The sequence below is a fragment of the Pteropus vampyrus genome, unplaced genomic scaffold (genome assembly GCF_000151845.1).
Source record: "Pteropus vampyrus isolate Shadow unplaced genomic scaffold, Pvam_2.0 Scaffold43, whole genome shotgun sequence".
Lineage (NCBI taxonomy): Eukaryota > Metazoa > Chordata > Mammalia > Chiroptera > Pteropodidae > Pteropus > Pteropus vampyrus.
In genome coordinates, this window is record NW_011888824.1 from 7,368,879 (window position 1) to 7,387,327 (window position 18,449).

Below are 18,449 nucleotides of genomic sequence, written 5' to 3' on the forward strand. Positions count from 1 at the left end.
AAAAAACTTTCTAAGTAGTGCTATTTTTTAAAATGTATCCACTGCAATTTCAACTCTGGGGTAACAAATTGAGTAATAAAATACTTTTATAGTTGCACATAAGACAGAATGTAGCCGGTGGGAAAAATGATTCGATCAACAATCCAAAAGTGTTTGTTGATCAGAATCCAGACATGACAATAGGCTAGTATCACCAGGCTAAAGAAGGCTGGGAGTCTAAGCACACAAACCCTTTCGGGGTATATTTAGTGAAGAAAACAGCCAACCTAAAACTGGCTTATGCTCCAACATGAGGATGGCCTTTCTGAAGGAAAACATAGAGTGATGGCTCTTAGCCAATAAGAGAACAACTAAGGGTTCCTCCAATTGAACCCTCCAAGGTCTTATCTGTCTGTTTGTTTTGGTTTCAATTATCTACTGATTAACATTGAACAAAGTCCTTTTTTATAAGATTAATCTTTCAGAAATGACAGACCACATTTTTATTTAAAGGTGTCCCTAGTTTTTTTAATTATATGATGCACACATACATATATATATTCACATATATTCATATCTGGAATAAGGCTATTTCCAATGTTCTAATTATTGTTTGGAAAAAGTGGGCAGTTTACTTTAGTGTGTGTATGTGTGTGTGTTTCAGGTCTTCTCTATCTCACTTGATCAATGTCTTCATGCTTTTCTATCCCCTCCCAGCATCTGATCTAATAACCTGATGTATAGATTATTCACACTGAGGATGTAATTGTTAAATCTACCCTATTCAGTTCTTTTCCTTCAATGGAATGTACCCACTTGCACTTGAAGGCCTGTGATGAGCCATGCCCCATCACTGGCTTTTTTCCCATGTGGAAATATATATATCTCAATTACTTCAGAAAAGTTTATAGTAGAAGTCAGGCACTCTTCAAAGTTTGAATTCTGGTTCTGAATTTTATTAGCCTTTTTCGACTTTGGCAGATTTACTTAATCTCTTTGAAAAATGGTTTTCTTATATAAAACAGCTATGTCAATAATATTTACATCCCCATTGAGTTGTGGGGAATATTAAATGAGAAAAAGACTTGTATGACACATTATAGGTGTTCAGTAAAAGCTAGTTTCTTTTATCTTAACTCTTTATTTCCTCTTATTGGTCCTAATGCCCTAACCACTTGCCTTGTTTTTCAATGTCTAAGTCCATCAATTCCTATTTGATCCACTGATATTCTTCAGCTATATGTTTCTTACAAGCGTTCTGACTTTAGCTGGTCGTGAGGCTCCCAACATCCGGTATCGCTTTACAGGTTTTCCTGGAAACTGGCCAGTGCTTATGCCTGCCCATTCTCTGCTCTTACAACATCAGCTTCAGGCTCTACAGACCACCTTTCTTCCTTAACCTTGCCCTCCACAATTATTATTTTGACTTTGAGGGACTTGAATGAGGAAAATGCCAAGGTTATTTTCTCTCAGAGATGATATGTATTTTTTTCCTTCAGACCTAAGGAATTGTCGCTGCCAGAAATCAAGCCCAAGAAGAATAAATTATTTTAATGAAGACAACTTGCCTATGTTCCAGTAATAATGTAACCTAAGCAGTCCCTGCTCAGCTTTCTCCTGAAGTGGCCCTTTTACTAGAGGTGTTCCTTGTTACAAGGAAGCAGGTCATAGAACCTAACAACCCTTCCCAAAGCAGTGTTTGAAAAGCTTAAGCTTTGGCAGCAGATAGAGCCTCTTGTTGTGAAAACCCAAAGGAATCTGGAGAATGAGCAACAAAAATACCTTTTTTATTGCACCTTAATGATTGTTTTCCAGAAGACTAAATAGTCCAAAATATATTCCTCTAATTCTTTCTACTTCGACTTTAACTTTTACAGTAGTATATAGTAATCAGGTTTAGGTTTAAGTTAGAAACAGTGCCCCAAGCCAGCTCCAGAATTCCCTGAACAAATCAATTCATTCCCATCTATCCATCACTTCAATCTTAGAGTCACTGTTTTGCACCTTAACTTTGTTTTTCTTTTAATTTCCGGAGATGCCACATTTTCTTGTCTATGCTGACCTTTCTAAGAAGCAAGTGTCAAGGTGAAGCATTTCTTACTGATTTTTCCAAAGGAAATGTAATTTGATCAGCACATGTAATTTTTAGCACCCTTGCAATTTATTGCCTCTGTTGCCTCCTAAAAACACCTTTTTTCCCCATTTAGTTCGATTTCTACAGAGCTGTGGGGAAACTCCATTATGCTAATGATGAGACAGATAAGTGGTTTACTCAAATTAAACTAGCAAACACATCCAATTACTTTGCAACCATTTTGAATTTAACAATAAAAATCATTATTAGCACAGAAAAGCTAAAGTCTGTTTCTTTTTTTTTTTTTTAACCTTGTTTATAGAAAACTTCATCTGTGCCATTAAATTCCCATCAAAGGTATTACTGGTTGACTGGTTAAAGTCAACTTCTCTAAATTAAAAGCTGGCATAATAAAAGAATTTGTGATTCAGCCTATGTCTCAATTACAGGTCTGTAAAGTTATAAGCCCAGATGTTGGCTTTACCTATGTCTCCAATAGCTACCTTATTGCATTTATCTGCAAAAGCCAAGCATTGCCTTTCTTTTTAAAAATACCATTACATATTTCTTTTATTATTTTTAAGTTGCCCAGGGAATAAAATTCAGAAAGTATACATTATAATGTTCTCACAATAAGAATCCTAGGCAACAATCTTCCATCAATTCAATTTACAAACATTTGATGAATGTAAGTTGTATGCCAGACATAAAGCATGGTTGCTAGGTGCTGTGGATACCCCAATGAATAAGCTGGTGTCCTGCTCTCAAGTACCTAAAGTCAAGGAAGAGAGACAGGTTTGTAAACAAATGTAAAACAATAGTATGAAGCCTATAAAATGGTCAGACACACTCTGTTGTGGGAATCTAGAGGAGAATGTGTTAAATTCTGACCTGTGTGGTATAAAAGGAAGGATTGGAAACATTTAAAGGAGGACCTGATAGTGGAAAGGTAGAAGGCAAGGCAGTAGAAGGCAATTGTAGAGAAAGGAGAAAGTATCGGAAAAGGCCCAGGGTTATGAAAATCTGTATTTTGATGACCTTTTAAGGACCAGCAAGAAACACTATGTGGAAGTAAAGGGTGAGTGGTGAGGAAATGCGGGGCATGAAGTAGTCAATCAAAGATGCTACCAAGGTGTCTGCTTCAAAGAATGAGTGATATTCATTATACAGAAAATATTGATTGCCATCTAAATTTCAGAAAAAGACTACTTAGTATAATTCAGAATGTTTAACCAAGGAACCAATGATATCTATTGCCTCATTTTCCAAATTGTGGACTTTAATTTATGAAATGAGAGCTAATGTCACACACTTTGATGTGCTCAAGCAGACACAAATAATTGCTTTTGATTCTAGATGATGTTTTCTTCCATAATCCCTGACTGTTGTAGACAACGTGTTTTCATTTATTTCTTTCAAATGATATCTTATGGAAATTGTTCCTAGGATGCAAACATTCTCCTATCTCCACAACAAGAACAGAACCAACTGGAAGAATGAATAAAGCAACCCCACCAAGGTATAATTTATGTAAGTGATAGCTTTTCAAACATGTTTATGAGCTATACTAGTTTGGCAATGCTGTTAACGTTGGGCTAGTTTTTAGCTGAATAGCTCAAAGCCTTGAGTTTTTCATTTTTTGGTTTAATAGTTTTCAACTAAATCTTCACTAGAAAACTGTTGACACAGATATTGAATCTAAAGTTGGGAATCTGTCTCTGTCCCCATGCTCTTCCTTATCACCTTCCCTTTTCTACTGAGCTACTACTTCCCACACCAAGTTCTGACAATTCTATTTCCCAGTGTCCATCCACTTCTCTTCATCTTTACTTCTATTTCCTTAGCTTAAATTACTTACATTCATCACCTGGTAACTACAGCAGAATTCTAAGCGGCCTCTCTGCCTCCAAACTTGCCCCCTCAATCTATATCCCACACTTTCACGTGAAAGTATAATTATGTCATTCTACTGCTGTTCCCCATTGGTGGCTGCCCATTGCCACTAGAATATTGTCTAAACTCATCATGGAATACACTACCCTTCGCTGTCTGTGTTCAGCTTTTCTCTCCAGACTCATCTGTTACTGCTCTCTATAGTCATTCCCTTATGACACTGTGTTTTTGCAAAACTGAAACATTTAGGTTCCTTGATTTTAGGTGCTTGAGAGCAGAACACCAGCTTACTTGTTGGTGTATCCACAGCACCTAGCAATCATCTTTTATGTCTGGCATACAACTTACATTCATGCTTTCACCAGCATAGCTTAACACTTCAACCTATATCTTCCTCAACTCTTCCCTCGCTTAACTCCTACTTATCCTATAGGAATCAGTTTCATAGTTAAATATGCAAAGAAACTTCCCTTCATCCTCAAGAACGAGTAATTGACTCTTAATATAGTCAGTCCTGTAGCAATCTATGGCATTAGCTTCCTGGATATGCTTTTACTTCACAGTAATTTTTTGAGGACTAGAACTATATCATATTCATAAAAGTATATTCCCAGTATCTACCACAGTAATTTATGCATTGTCCCAAAATACATTTGCATCTAATTATGAAACAATTGATTGTTAGTTAATTTTAAGTAGTGGATTCAGGTATAGTATTCAGCATTACACACAGACATAACTCAAAAATCCTTTCTAATGGCTCTTATCTCTCATTAAAACCAGATTGTCCAGCATACCCTGATTTTTTTGAGAAAAAAAATTGGAGAGTATGAGAAAGATTTTTGATATTTTGGAGACCAGTAAAATTCCAGGTATTGTTAGTTTTCAAAATTATTTCAGCTCCTAAATACATAAACCTTTCACAAAGTCTCGCATTACGGCCTTTACTGCCCTGAATTACTCCCATAGCTCTCTCATATCCTCAGTGCAGTTAGCTCTTATTTCTTCTCAGACGTAAAAAAAAAAAAGATGCAGTCTCTACTTTTTAGAAGTTGAGTTCATCTCTCTTTCTAGTCTGACTTAAGTTCAAACTTCCATCTTTTGCCTGATCATTTTTCTCCTGTCTCAGATGTTACCAGTTCCTGTAATTTCTACTCTAGGCTCATGTGCTGGCCTTTGAAGTTTAGTTTCTTATGAAAAAATAAGAAATTTGTCTTCATTATGAGTTTCTTTTATAGTTAAATCAATTTTAAGCTCTTCGACAAATATCATCCCGAATATAACTGTTAATGTATGGTTGGGAAGTAGGGAGAGAATTCTATTATAGTCCCCCCATCTGACTGTTCTCAATTTTTATCAGGAGGAAGACAGCATCACATGATGTTAAAGTTCTATTGCATTCTACCTGTAACCTGCTTACATAGGAAGGCTGCATTAATTCTGTCACATCATCAGGCCTCTTTTAGAGGTTAGTCCAGTAGTGACTTACTCATTGATATCTCAGAGATCTGAAGTAGAGACTGTCTCCACAAACAGCATATTTGCATAATGGAAACATTTGTTAAAAATGCAGAATCTCAGACCAGTCTCAGACCTACTGAAGTAGAATTTGTATTTTAACTGAGATCGCCAGATGATCCATGAGCACATTAATGTTTGAGAAGTACAGACCTAAGGACTTTCACTGGATGATTGTTGTAGACTGGATCTTCCCGGTGGCCTCATTAGAAGGAAACATCACTAGCTTCTTCATACATCCTTGTCTCTGATCATGTTTGTCTCAAAACAGTCAAGACTCTATTACAAAGTGAAAAACCTTAAGCCACAAGAATTTAAATATCTACTTAATACTCCAGAAAACTGGGAAAGTTTGTAGTGATTGAGAAAAAGGAGATGCAGAAAAATAAATAAAAAAAGAAGAACCAGATCTTAGGTACTAAATTAATATCCACTGAGCTCTGCAAAATGGAATTTTGTTTATGTCTTAAATCATTCACAAATGTATTTTCATTGTTTGAGAAATGAGATGTGAGAAGAGAATATGTGCCCAGAACAAAGTTCAGTTAATTTCTTCATACCTAGAATGTAATTTTAAAGACAGAAAAAAACAAACCCAAATGATATTTATTTAGAAAGGTGATTTTCTTTATAAAGGGTCTTTGAGTGGTATATTATTTTGCATAAGGCTCCCATAACAAAACACTACAGACTGGGTGACTTAATAAAACTTTCTCACAGTCTGGAAGCTAGAAGTCCAAGGTCAAGGTGTCTACAAGTTTGATTTCTCCTGATGCCTATCCTAAGATTCAGAATAAACCATCTGCTTCGATTTGCTTTTGAAAGATGCAGGCCTGGGGAAACTGAACTTACAAGGAAAGGGCATCTCACCTTAAAAAGTCCAACTTATTTTTGGATATCATGTATTACAAAGAAATTACTTACCTGCCAAATCTCCTTATTCTGAAACATTCTCTGCATTTATTTAAACATGTAATTATTTTGATGATTAATGATTCTTCACCCGATATTGTTTGTTATATTTGATGTAATATGATATTTAGTATCTTCAGTTTTTCTGGTTTATCTTTATCCTGCTTTTGCTCTTCATGGCACTTGTTGATATTCAACAAATGTTTGTTATTTGCTTTCTCTTCACTAGGATATAAGCTTCATGAGAACTAGATATTTGTTCTCTTTCCCATCTAGTAGCCAGAACAGGGCTAACACATAGTAAGCTTTCTAGCTTCTAATATTCTGTTATTGTATCTCTTCTTTTCTATTTGTTGATTAATATATTTAGCAAAATTTTTTAAAGGATTTTTTAAAGTTTAATGGGGATTTGGGACTTATATTAGATGTATATGATCAATGTGCTCCTAACCTATAAGTTTAATGTCACTTTTGTCTTAATATGATTTCTGTGTTTTTAAAACTTGAATTAGTAACACTGATGGGTACTAGTTTCCTATGATAAAGAGTATTGTGTTTAAGGCTATGATTACACACTGAACATCTAGAAAAGAAATTAAATACTCATTATTTTTTCATAATCTTATATGGTTTGTGTGACTGTGATTTGACAAAACAAATGAATGACTAATGGTACAAGGAGGAATTTCATTTTTCATCTGGAAATTTTGGTCTAAATTAAATGCAGCCTTCCTTCTGAGAGTTCTTTGACCTACATGAAAATAAGGGTAATGTTATCAATTCTTAATTCTTTTCTCTTCTTTTTTTAGTTCCCATCCCCCATGAACTCGATATGTTTATTTCTTTACTATCAAACTCTTAATTCTCTATTTGCAGAGATAAATGACTGATAAAAGATAAAAGTGCTACCTTAGCCATTTAAATTTGCATTTTAAATAAAACTAACACAAAAGCTTTTAAAAAATCCAACAAGGATTGAGGGCAGGTAGTGATATTCTATGCAGTTTCCTGTTCGCTTCTGTAATCATACCACATAGACTAGTCTTGATAATGGAATGTTTCTGTCAATATTATAGAACATTTATGCCATAGGATAACTCTGTCTTGAAATGATAATGCTTTTCTTCTGGACTTCTGAGGAAATGTAAATGGTTTTGAGGATGTCCCAATGCAAAAACTTTCAGGAAAGTTTAGAAAAAATTTGAAGTCAGGGACTAAATCTTTAATTTAGTCAAGAAGAACTGAGTCTGATACATAATGAGGCTCTACTTTTCATCCATCTTAAAAAAAAAAAAAACTCTATAAAATCTTACTTGTTTATACATAAATGAATTTATCTTTGAATGGTCTGTAAGAGATTTCCCAAAAGTAGAAAATGATTTAAAACAATTTGAAACTATTAGCACTATCTTCTGCTTTCACTGGACATATTGAGGATCTTAACATTCTAATGAACAAGTTTTGTTCCTGTTTTATCCCACCTATAACCCATTTAAATTAAATTCTTTAAATTAGATTAGCTTAAGTTCTCTATGCTAATATGTAAAATTTAACCTTAGATTTTAATTTTGTCTATTCTTCACCTTCTGCTTTTAATCACTTTTTGTCCTAAAATCTAATTATAGTTATTTTGTCTTGCATTTCTTATTTCAATTATTAACTCCCTTTGAAGTTACTTATAACTTACTGAAATATGTTGTTTTTGCATTATCCAGTGAGCTGTATGCAAATGTTTGCTGCATGTACTAGCAAATATAGTGAAAATGAATAAAATTGTGGATAAAGTTTTCAAAATTCAGGACAGATATTTCATGTTGCCTCTTACTGATTAATTATGGAATTCTACCCACGATAGTTCTAAATAAGTCATGCTGTTTATTCTTCTTATCATTAGTTTTAGAAAAATTATTTTCTATTAACATCGACCTCTGGCCCATTTGTCAGCTATATTGCAATCTCTTTAACTCCAAATGTATCAAGGGGATTTGAGGTTTAATAAAGAAGACACAGGGAGCTTTTCATCTCTCAGAAAAAAAAGTTGTGGCCTCAATACAGGAATAATATTCACACATCACAGAAACTTAATATACTCAATAAAGAACATTTTCTCCAAGAAAATTAAAAGAATAAAGAGGTGAGTGAAATGCAAATATCTCATTTGTACTCTTTATTTTCTTTCTTCGGATTTATAGTTTGAAGACTCTTCTTTGTGAGAGAAAATTATTGTGACTCTTAAAGATGCTAGAAATACTACTTTATAAACACTTTTATAACATAATAGCAACAGTCTAAGTGGATTCTCTACAGATCTTCAAAAAAAAAAAAATCAAACATATAAACAAGAAGAACAAATAATACCAAGCTTAATCTTCACACAGAATAATCAGGTGACAGAAAATGGCTCAAAGTCAAATTATGTGGTAATTTAGCAGCAAATATTAGAAAGTAGTAGAGATAATTTATAATCACATCAGAGTTAAGAGTCAGGTTAATATTATGGAGAAAACAAAAGAAGAAAGGGCCGGCCATAGAGGTGATGGAATGCAGATCAATCACCTAAGAAAGAGAATCTCCCACTTCAATGATTTTTCTATTAAGAATATATCTAATACTTGGTAAACTAGAGTACCAGCTACTGGAGCATTGAAAGAATTTCAAGCATACATTTAAAAAGATCAGGAAATCTCAATGTTGTATATATTATTTATATTGTTTCAAATCATAAGGGAAAAAACGGAGTTGCCAATTTTTAAAATTATTCAAGTATAGTACTGAAACAAAATCTATTAAAGATAGCATCATTGACACCATGAAATTTATGGATGATTAAATACTAGGATATCATAATATAATTCACCATATCAATGGATTCAATAAAAAATATATGATTACTTCCATAGATGCTGAAAAGGCTTTTGAAAAAATTCAACACACATTTTTCATAAAAACACTGTTTAAAATAGGATGCAATTAATATTGTATGTATGTATGTAATACTACAGCTAGCATTCTGCTAAGTGGAGAAACATTAGAGTAGTTCTCACTAATAAGGCAAGGATGCTCATTACCACCACTGCTATCAATATTTGCAGAATATGTAACTGGAAAATGAAAAGTAATCTGTTAGGTAGCTAGTTAGACATGACTGACAGGGAGAACAAAGGAATAGGGGCCCAGCCTAGAGACTGCTCAAAGAACACCCCAATGGTAGTAGAATTCTAGGTACACATATGTGCACTAAGCAGAGTTATACAGCAGCCAAGTGTCAATCAAAATGACCTCACTCGCCAATCACCTAGGATTGCCTTTGGAAACCCCCATCGCATCCCAAATATATGGCAGACATTCCCACTTCTGGGCCCTTTTTGCCCTTCTCTCTCTTTTTGGTGGCCTTTTGTGGCCCTTTTGCCCTTTTGTGGCCATTTTGGCCCTTTCGTGTTGTTACAGTACTAGGACCATGTGCCTCCTTGGGGCATACTTTGTCTTTCTAAAATATATTTTTAATAAAACTATTAAATCAATGACCTGTGATTCTTCACCGCTGACATTTGAGGAAGAACAGAGGAAAATGCTAACTACACGTCTGTGCTGTAGTTATTCCTCTCCCCCTATCCCTACCGTTGGGGCAACACCAAACCCTGATCAGCCTCAGTGGTGACAAATCTATTTAAAAACAATGTAAACAATAAAACAATGCAAAAAGATGCAGAAAGACAACAATCAAGTCTTCATATACAACAAAATGCAACAATAAATAGTTTTCATAGATAAAAATAATAAATCTCATTTATAAAATTAATCACAAAGACTAAATTAATTTAGGAGTAAATGTGGGAAACCTTAGTGGGAAAAACTTTAAAATAAAGACACAAAAATGAACTTGACTAAATGGAAGAACATTTCTCGTTTTGGAACAGATGTATCAAGAGGATGTCCATTTCTCTAAGTTAATATATAAATTTAATATAATCCCTATAAAATTTAAAATTATTTTTTTCTTGGAGCTAGAGAGTCTAAATTTCAGGTGAAAAACAAATGTGCTAGAATATTCAGAAAAGCCCTGGAAGAGGGAGGTAGAAGAAGGAACCAGCTTTACCAGATCCTAAAACATGCTCTAAAGCCTCAGTAACAAATAGCTGTGGTCCTAGCACATGAATAAACAGTTCAATCAACTGGAATACAATATTAATTAGTTTCAGATGTACAACATGGTGATTAGACATTTATATATCTTATAAAATGATTACTCTGATCAATCTAGTATCCATCTGACACCATGCATTGTTATTACGGTATTATCGACTATATTCCTGTGCTATACTTTACATCCCCATGACTGTTTTGTAACTACCAATTTATAATTCTTAATCCCTTCTCCTTTTTCACCCACCCTCAAACCTCCGCCATCTGGCAACCATCAAGATGTTCTCTGTATTTATGTTCGTTTCTGTTTCGTTTGTTTATTTTGTTCTTTAGGTTCCATACGTAAATGAAATCATATGGCATTTGTCTTTCTCTGTCTGACTTACTCTACTTATTTTAAAGTACATTTTGCATAGAAAATTATCATAGTAAAGTAAATAAGTTCAAATTTGGAGGAAATACTGGCAACAAATTTCACCGATAAAGGAATCATCTCACTAGTATATAAAAAGTATAAAAGTTCTTTTCGAAATCTGAGAAACTGATGGAAAAAAATAGCAACAAAATATGAACACAAGTTAAAAATAAAATGTAAATAAAAGGCATTTAAACATAAAAAATCTTGCTCATTTTCTCTCATAATAACATAAAGGCAAATGTCTGGAGGCTTTGTAGTAATATTACCTCTTATGTTCCTGACATTAGTAATTTGAGACTTCTCTCTTTTTCTTCCTGGTAGGTCTTTGTAGAGGTTTATCAATTTGATTGATGTTTTCAAACAATCGATTTCTGGTTTTATTGATTTTCTTGATTGAGTTTTTATTTTTAACTTCCTTGAATTCTGCTCATTATTTAATCTTCATTCTCTGCTTCCTATTTTTTACTTTGCTCTCTTTTTTCATGTTATCTAAATTTCCTTCCTCCAGACTTTATCCCTCTAATTTCCCTACGCCTTGCCACTATCAAAAATACAAATATAATTATGTCAACATTCTGCTTTAAGTATTTTAATCACTCCGTTATCAACACACCAATTTGAAGGTCAGTAATATATAAATGATGCATCATCATTTGCAATGACACATATGCTTCTTGTTCTTTAGACACTAAAAATATTTGCAGTTCCAAGTACATCATGTGCTTTTTCAAACTTCGTGAATCATATCCCGTTTTTTCTTCCATCTGATTTTTCTGGTGAGACATCGTTTATCCTTGAAGATACGTTTGTCAAGTCTTCCTTGATAGCCCCAGAAAAAAGTTACAAAATTCTACTTTCCACGATTTCACAGAATATAATTGTGGTTTTATCTCATAACACATGCTATTCTAATTGCTTACTTTTTAATGACTTAATTGGCACAAACCAAGCATTCAAAACATGTTAGTTTAAGTGATGTGCAAAGAAAGGAAGAAAGGAGGGAGGTGAGAGGGAGGGAAGGAAAAGAGAGGATGACTAATAAGCAACAAGAGTTCTAGGCAGACTGTTTGTTTAAAATACTAGACAGTCTGCTTCTCTATTTCATTCTACTGTAAGGCAACACAATAATAAATCCTGATGTGTTCAAAAAATTCTGTTAAGTCTCTAAATTTAACACTGTAGGTCCTGTCACCACCAAACAGGACAAAAAAAAAAAAAAGCCATTCTCACCAGTAGCAAGTGTCATGGTTATGAAATTTTATTTTCATAATAAAATCAAGAGCCGGTGCTGGCATTGTCACAGTCATCACAGAGCTGTGACATCAATCACAGCTGTGAAATTTCAGAGGTTTAAGGTCACTCACGTGCTCACAGTCACCTTATATTTGCTCACGATTAATGTTTTAAGTTTCTTCTAGTACACTAACTATCTCTAAAGCAGGCCAAAAAAAAAAGAACTAAGTAATTTTTAAATTTCTTGAAAATGGTTATAACAATATTTTGAAGTATATCTCAGACTTCTGTTATGATAAACAACGTGACATTTTGTTGGTTATTTGCAGGTCATTAATTGACAGGACTCTATGTTTATTATGGGAATTTGTGCTTGGAAACTTTACAGTAACACTCAATCTAACTTCCCATTGCCTTCAAGTAAACAGGACAGATAACTAAAGACACCCAAATGTAGAAGATCTTGGCCAACGAGATTAAATATCTCGTAGCCAATAAATTCTAGAATTAGAATGAAAACCTGAATCTGAATATAACTCTTATACTTTAAAACATTATGCTATAGATAGGGTAAATGGAGGGTACAGTTTCACTGAGCACTATGGATTTCAGACATAAATTAAATAGAAGTCCTTTTAAAGTAGTCATAGGAAGAGTTCAGGAAAAAACCTGCATCACTGTATGAGTCTGAGTGAGAGGTTGATTTATTCTGTTTCAGTTAGGATGTCTTTAACTGAAAGTAACAGAACACTTATCTAAAAGAGTATTTAAAATAAAGACATCAAATTCTCTTACACATGAGTCCAGGTTTCTTATACCAACCTAGCAATATTCTAAAGGACCCAGTATTAAGTGTTATATGTCTGTATGTATTTATTTTTCTGAATGGAATCTGAGGAATCTGAGTCAGAGAACACACTGCTTACTCATATCGTATCTTGCATGAGTACCCCATGCCCCTCTTCCTCATAAGGCAACCTAATGAGACCTGCTGCCACCTATGCTTACAGCAAGGGTTTATACCACAGGAGAGGAACTCTGAAATTATGAGTCTCAAAACTTCTATATGACAGCTGGTGCATTTGTCCCTCTTTCTCTCTGGAGAGGCAGAAAAGCTTTATCTCTTACTCTGGAATGTAAACAAATCTTCTCTGGGAAGAAAAGAGAAGGGTCCCTAGGTTGTATTATTCATAAAATATGAGCAAATTATTCCAAGGGAGATGAGTCTTTAAACCACTCTGAGGCAATTCACAATCTCTGGCTTCTTTGTCATTCAATCATAAAGCCCAGCTTATGCAGAAAGGTAAAAATATTCATCGGGCATGAATATTCTCAACACCCAGGTCCTCTCTGCTTGCTGTTCTGTCATCGTTAGAGTATCAGAGAGGTCTCTCTCTCTCGGGGATGCTATAGTTCTGTTTTACATTTACAAGTCATTTTCCTAAGCATGAAGGAAAGACCAAAGAGAAAAAATGGCATTCTACTTGTATGGCTATCTTTTTCACTAGGAAAGAAAATCTGTCCCAAAAGAATCCCAGTGGAGTTTTCAAAACTTATTGACTCAACTGGGTCCATATATCCATTCCTAGAACAATCAGTGTCAAAAAGGAAAGATATTGCCATATTTTGTTTAAATCGAGTGCAGGGAAAATTGGCATTCAGAAAAAAATAGGTTCTGATTGCAATGCATATTGTGTGGGAAGAGCTGTTACGACACATAAGATTCCTTCATTCATTATTCAACATACATCATATGGCACCTGCTATGTGCCAAGCATGGCTAGGTAGAAAAAATATAAAAATGAATGAGGCAATCTGGTGAAAGTTACAGATATTTATAAATCTTAGAGTACATGTGGCTATGTAACACAAAATAAATATTAAATATAAAGCATAAAATATTAAGCATGAAATTAATATATTTATATAAATGTATAAATCAATTTATAAATTTATATAAATTGATATAAATCAATTTATCAAATTGATTTCAAATGTGAATATTTTGTGATTGACTTATTGCCATTTATTTTTATCTTAATAGAATTTTGATTTGATTATGTACTAAAACTACACCACATAAATCTTAATTTTATAATATATAGGACAAAATCATTGGTAATTATGTGAAGAGATAAAGCAAATTTGGTTGCTATTACATCAACTTGTCAATTTGTTAGCAATCACAGTTGTAGATTCAAATAAAGAAGACCAAAATAATCAAGGCAGGCTCTTACATTTTTAATAATGTCAGAGAATGAGATAAGTCACAGGTGAAGATTGTGGTATGTACATCTGTGAGAATATATCAAACTAGGAATGGAAACATTAGTCAGCAAATAAATAATTATACTCTGAATATATGTTATGTAGGCATTTTCTGCTAGAAAGTGGAAAAGGGGCTGATAACATCACAAAGTTCCTTAGTATTAGATCTGACATTTTACTGTAAATAAATAATGAATTTATTTTGCTTCCTGATTAAGATTGACCATCAGTTGATAAATCATGCTATTTTTTAAAGAGTCCCCAAAAAAATGCATAATACATATTTAATTAGAGCTATTAATTTGTGACACTACAAAATATAATTAAGCCTTATAGCAGGCTTACGTTTTACATATTTAAGCTTTCCTGCCCTCAGGCAACAACATGTTTTGGACTTTAATATTTCATCATTTTCTCTTGCATTACATTTCCCTTTATATTCATTTTTTATTTTGACTTTATTAATAAGTTTGCCAAAACAGGAATTGTAAAATCCGAAATAGCATCAGAATAAGCGCAAAAGGTATGTGGTGTTTAAAAGGCTGGTATCACATAACAGTTAAAATAGAACACCATTTTTCCAAAGTTTCAAGGCTTGGAAATAAAGTTGGTAAATTAAAAAATGATTTTCTTTAGTTTACCTTCAACTCCTTATCATAAATTTTGGGGCTTATCTGCAGTTTCGATAGGAGGTTCAGTTTCTGTTCGTTTCATTTATTTTTTTCACATATGACAATCATATAACTTTTGATAGTATTTTACAGTTTGCAAAGTATTCTCACATTATCTCATTAACCCTCCAATCAACCTTATCTATCAGTTCAGTAGGACAAACATTATTCTGATCCTTTAAACATGAAGAAACTCAATCACAAGATCTCTTCAAGGGTATATAGTAAGTAAATGACAGAATTGGGACAAAAATGTAGAGCCTCTGATCCTAAGACAAATGCCTTCTCACTACATTACACATTCAAAAGGTCTCGTAAGGTGCAAGCAATAAAATGCTAAGCTACATAAGCTCTCTGGCATTACTCTCTACTATAGATGATCTCTGAGCAGATTAAATTATAATGATGATGTTGATTGTCCAGCATAAGTTGAAGGGGAAGGTATCAGTAAAATGTGGGAAGTGAAGTAAGTCAAGAACACATTGGAATTTTAACTAGATTGCAGTGAGATTTTAGTAAAGTTGAAAATGGCACGTAAACCTTTTAAGGTTATTCCCTCAATAGGGCCCTCACCTTATCATAATGATATTATAGTGGAAAAAGTGAACACAAATAAGTAGAAATCAAATGTGGAGACACAAGTGGTCTGCTTAATTCTACCTTGGGGAAAGACTTAGGATTTTGGGAAGATTTGTACCATAGACAAAAGGTGGCATCATGAGAAAAAGAGTTAAATATAAAAGATTTATTCTGAGATGGGAAATTCTAGAGAACTTATGAGGTCTACTACTGCTGGTCAAATCTACTTAGAATAAACATGTAGATGGACTCTCATGTTAATCTTATATGTCACTGCCTGCAGGAAAGGAAAGGAAATTCTGACACATGACTTGGACGAACCTTAAGGTCATTATGTTTAGTGAAATCAATCAGACAAATACTGTGTGATTCTGTTTACGTGAGATACTTAGAATCATCAAAATCATAGAGACAGAAAGTAAAATGGTGGTTGCCAGGGTCTGGCAGGGAGGAGGGAAAGGGTAGTTAATGTTTAATGGGTATGGAGTTTCAGTTTTGCAGGATGAAGAGAGCTATTAAATTATAAATGTATTTAATACTACTTACCTGTACACTTACAATAGTTTTATAAAGTGCAGAAAGGGAGAAGCTCATGCTCTGGAGTGCCCTGTGCAGATCGTCCTGAGAGCAGAACATTTAAAGGAGCTGCTGCATGGGTCAGCCTTCATTCCCCTTAATATGTCTCTGAGCTGGGATCCCAGACTAGGAATGGAACATGAACAAAAGTACTAACTGGGCCTCTGTAACATGTTGAAAAGAGACTATATGAACATAAAAATTGACATTTTGTGATTCAATGAGCTTGAGCATACTTTCTAATTGGCATAGGAGATATCTCAAAGGTAAGCTATTTTCATAATGCCACATTTGACAGGACAGTGATATATTTTCCATGTTCTCATTGATAGTCCATGTTCTCATTGATAATCTTATTTCAAGTTAATTACTGAGTATTTATTTAAGTCTGTTTTTTCCCCTAATATTGGTTTTTATTACTTTACCTCTCCCTATACTGGGAACATTTGGCCCCTCGCTTTGAATGAGTTCATCTTCTTTAAGTTTACTCTTCATTTTAAAGAATGAGACTGCTTATTAAAATGCCAATCTTATTAAAATCCGAGTGCGGATGCCCTTCTCCATTGCCTAATCTCCCTTTCACTGCTCAATTCACCTCCAGAAAAGATCACAATGAACTCTTAACTACTAAATATAATAGACACTCTTCAGTTCTTAAGATCTCTTTGGAGAATTTAAAAATGTTAAATATCATCTCTTATTGCCTCCTGCCTCACTTCTCTATTTCCCACCTCACTTAAGTATCTGCTTGTTATCAATATTCTTTGTGGGCTTCTCATATTCACCTAGCCCCATAATATTATTTCCCTGCGTTTCATGCTTTTTTTTCATTTCATACACTCTTCCTAGCTGGACTCATTCACAGAGCTTCAATTTAGGATAAAATGTTTTAGTACAGAAACATTCGGTGCTTTCATAATTCTGGACTGAGCTAAGCACTAAATGTTCCCAATTACATACAGAAAAAGCCAAAGAAACACATTGAACTCACTATAGTTTCCCTAATATTGTTTCTTTGTCCATATATATTAATTTATAAGTATTGCCAGCTTTACTCGATAACCCAGAAAATATTGCTCCTCAGGTAATCAAATAAGTCAATATTTTTGCTTTTTATCATTATCATTTATAGAGAAATAGAATACTTTAACTTCTAAAGTTTTTACAAATATTTAATTTTATATTCTTCAGATTTTCTGTGTGTGTATTTGTTAATCAATGTTTAGTTAATACATATGTTAATAGTGGTAGAATTTAGACTGAGATTTGAGTTAATTATAACTTAATACTGAGGTTTTTAAAAGAGTAATCAAACCTCATCCACCTCAAAATTTTTAATAGCTATATTATCTAAAATAAGCAAATAAAAACAAAAACATACAGAAACTTCGGTGTTCTCAAGACCATATTGTCTCAGTTCAGTTCTCAGCATTACTCTTCACTTCAGACTCTGAAACAGAAGCAAAAGAACCCCAAACTGTAACAATTTCCCTGGGTCACCCCAAAATTTATCTCACTTTTGAAATCAGAGCATAAGACAAGGATTCAAGGTTACATAATTTACTGAAGAAGTGTGCTACAAAATGAACTTGTAAGGAGTACGAAGGAAGAACAACATAAAGAAAAGTCCAGGCTAGCCTTGACTTGATAGCGGGCAGCAGAGTGGCAAAGAAAGGCTCTGGACTATAAATTGTTCTATAAATTTGTCCCAATTTAGGAAAAGTGTTGCTGAGCTTTTGTACTACCTTATGAGGCAATGACCAGCTAAATGGAAGGGTGATTAATCTCCAGGCTTCTCCAGTTGCAGTCACACCCATCAATGAAGGGCAGTCTTAGCAAAAATGACATATGTAAGTCATTAGCCACCACCACAGGCATTTACTGCAGTGGGTAATGAGTTATCAGTCAGCATAATAGCATCTACTGCACTGATCTTCTGAGTGAGTATAAAATCTATAAATGACAATAATTGACCAATTCGATCAACAAGTATTTATTGAGAGCATGAAGCAAATGCTATGAAAGTTGTAAGAGAAAAATAAGGTGATTTCAAAGAGCCCATAAACACCATCTTGACCACAAAGGTAATCAAATTTTGAATTGAATAGAAGAGGGCAATAAATATGCATGGAATAAATACATATATTTATTAAAATAACAAAACCGTGGTAGCTTAGTGACTGGA

General features: G+C 33.8%; 1 pseudogene; it reads left to right on the forward strand.

Annotated features, from left to right (window-relative positions):
• The first annotated feature begins 12,173 nt into the window (after positions 1 to 12,173).
• The window catches only part of LOC105291187, a 15,658-nt pseudogene continuing 9,382 nt past the window's right edge, over positions 12,174 to 18,449 (forward strand).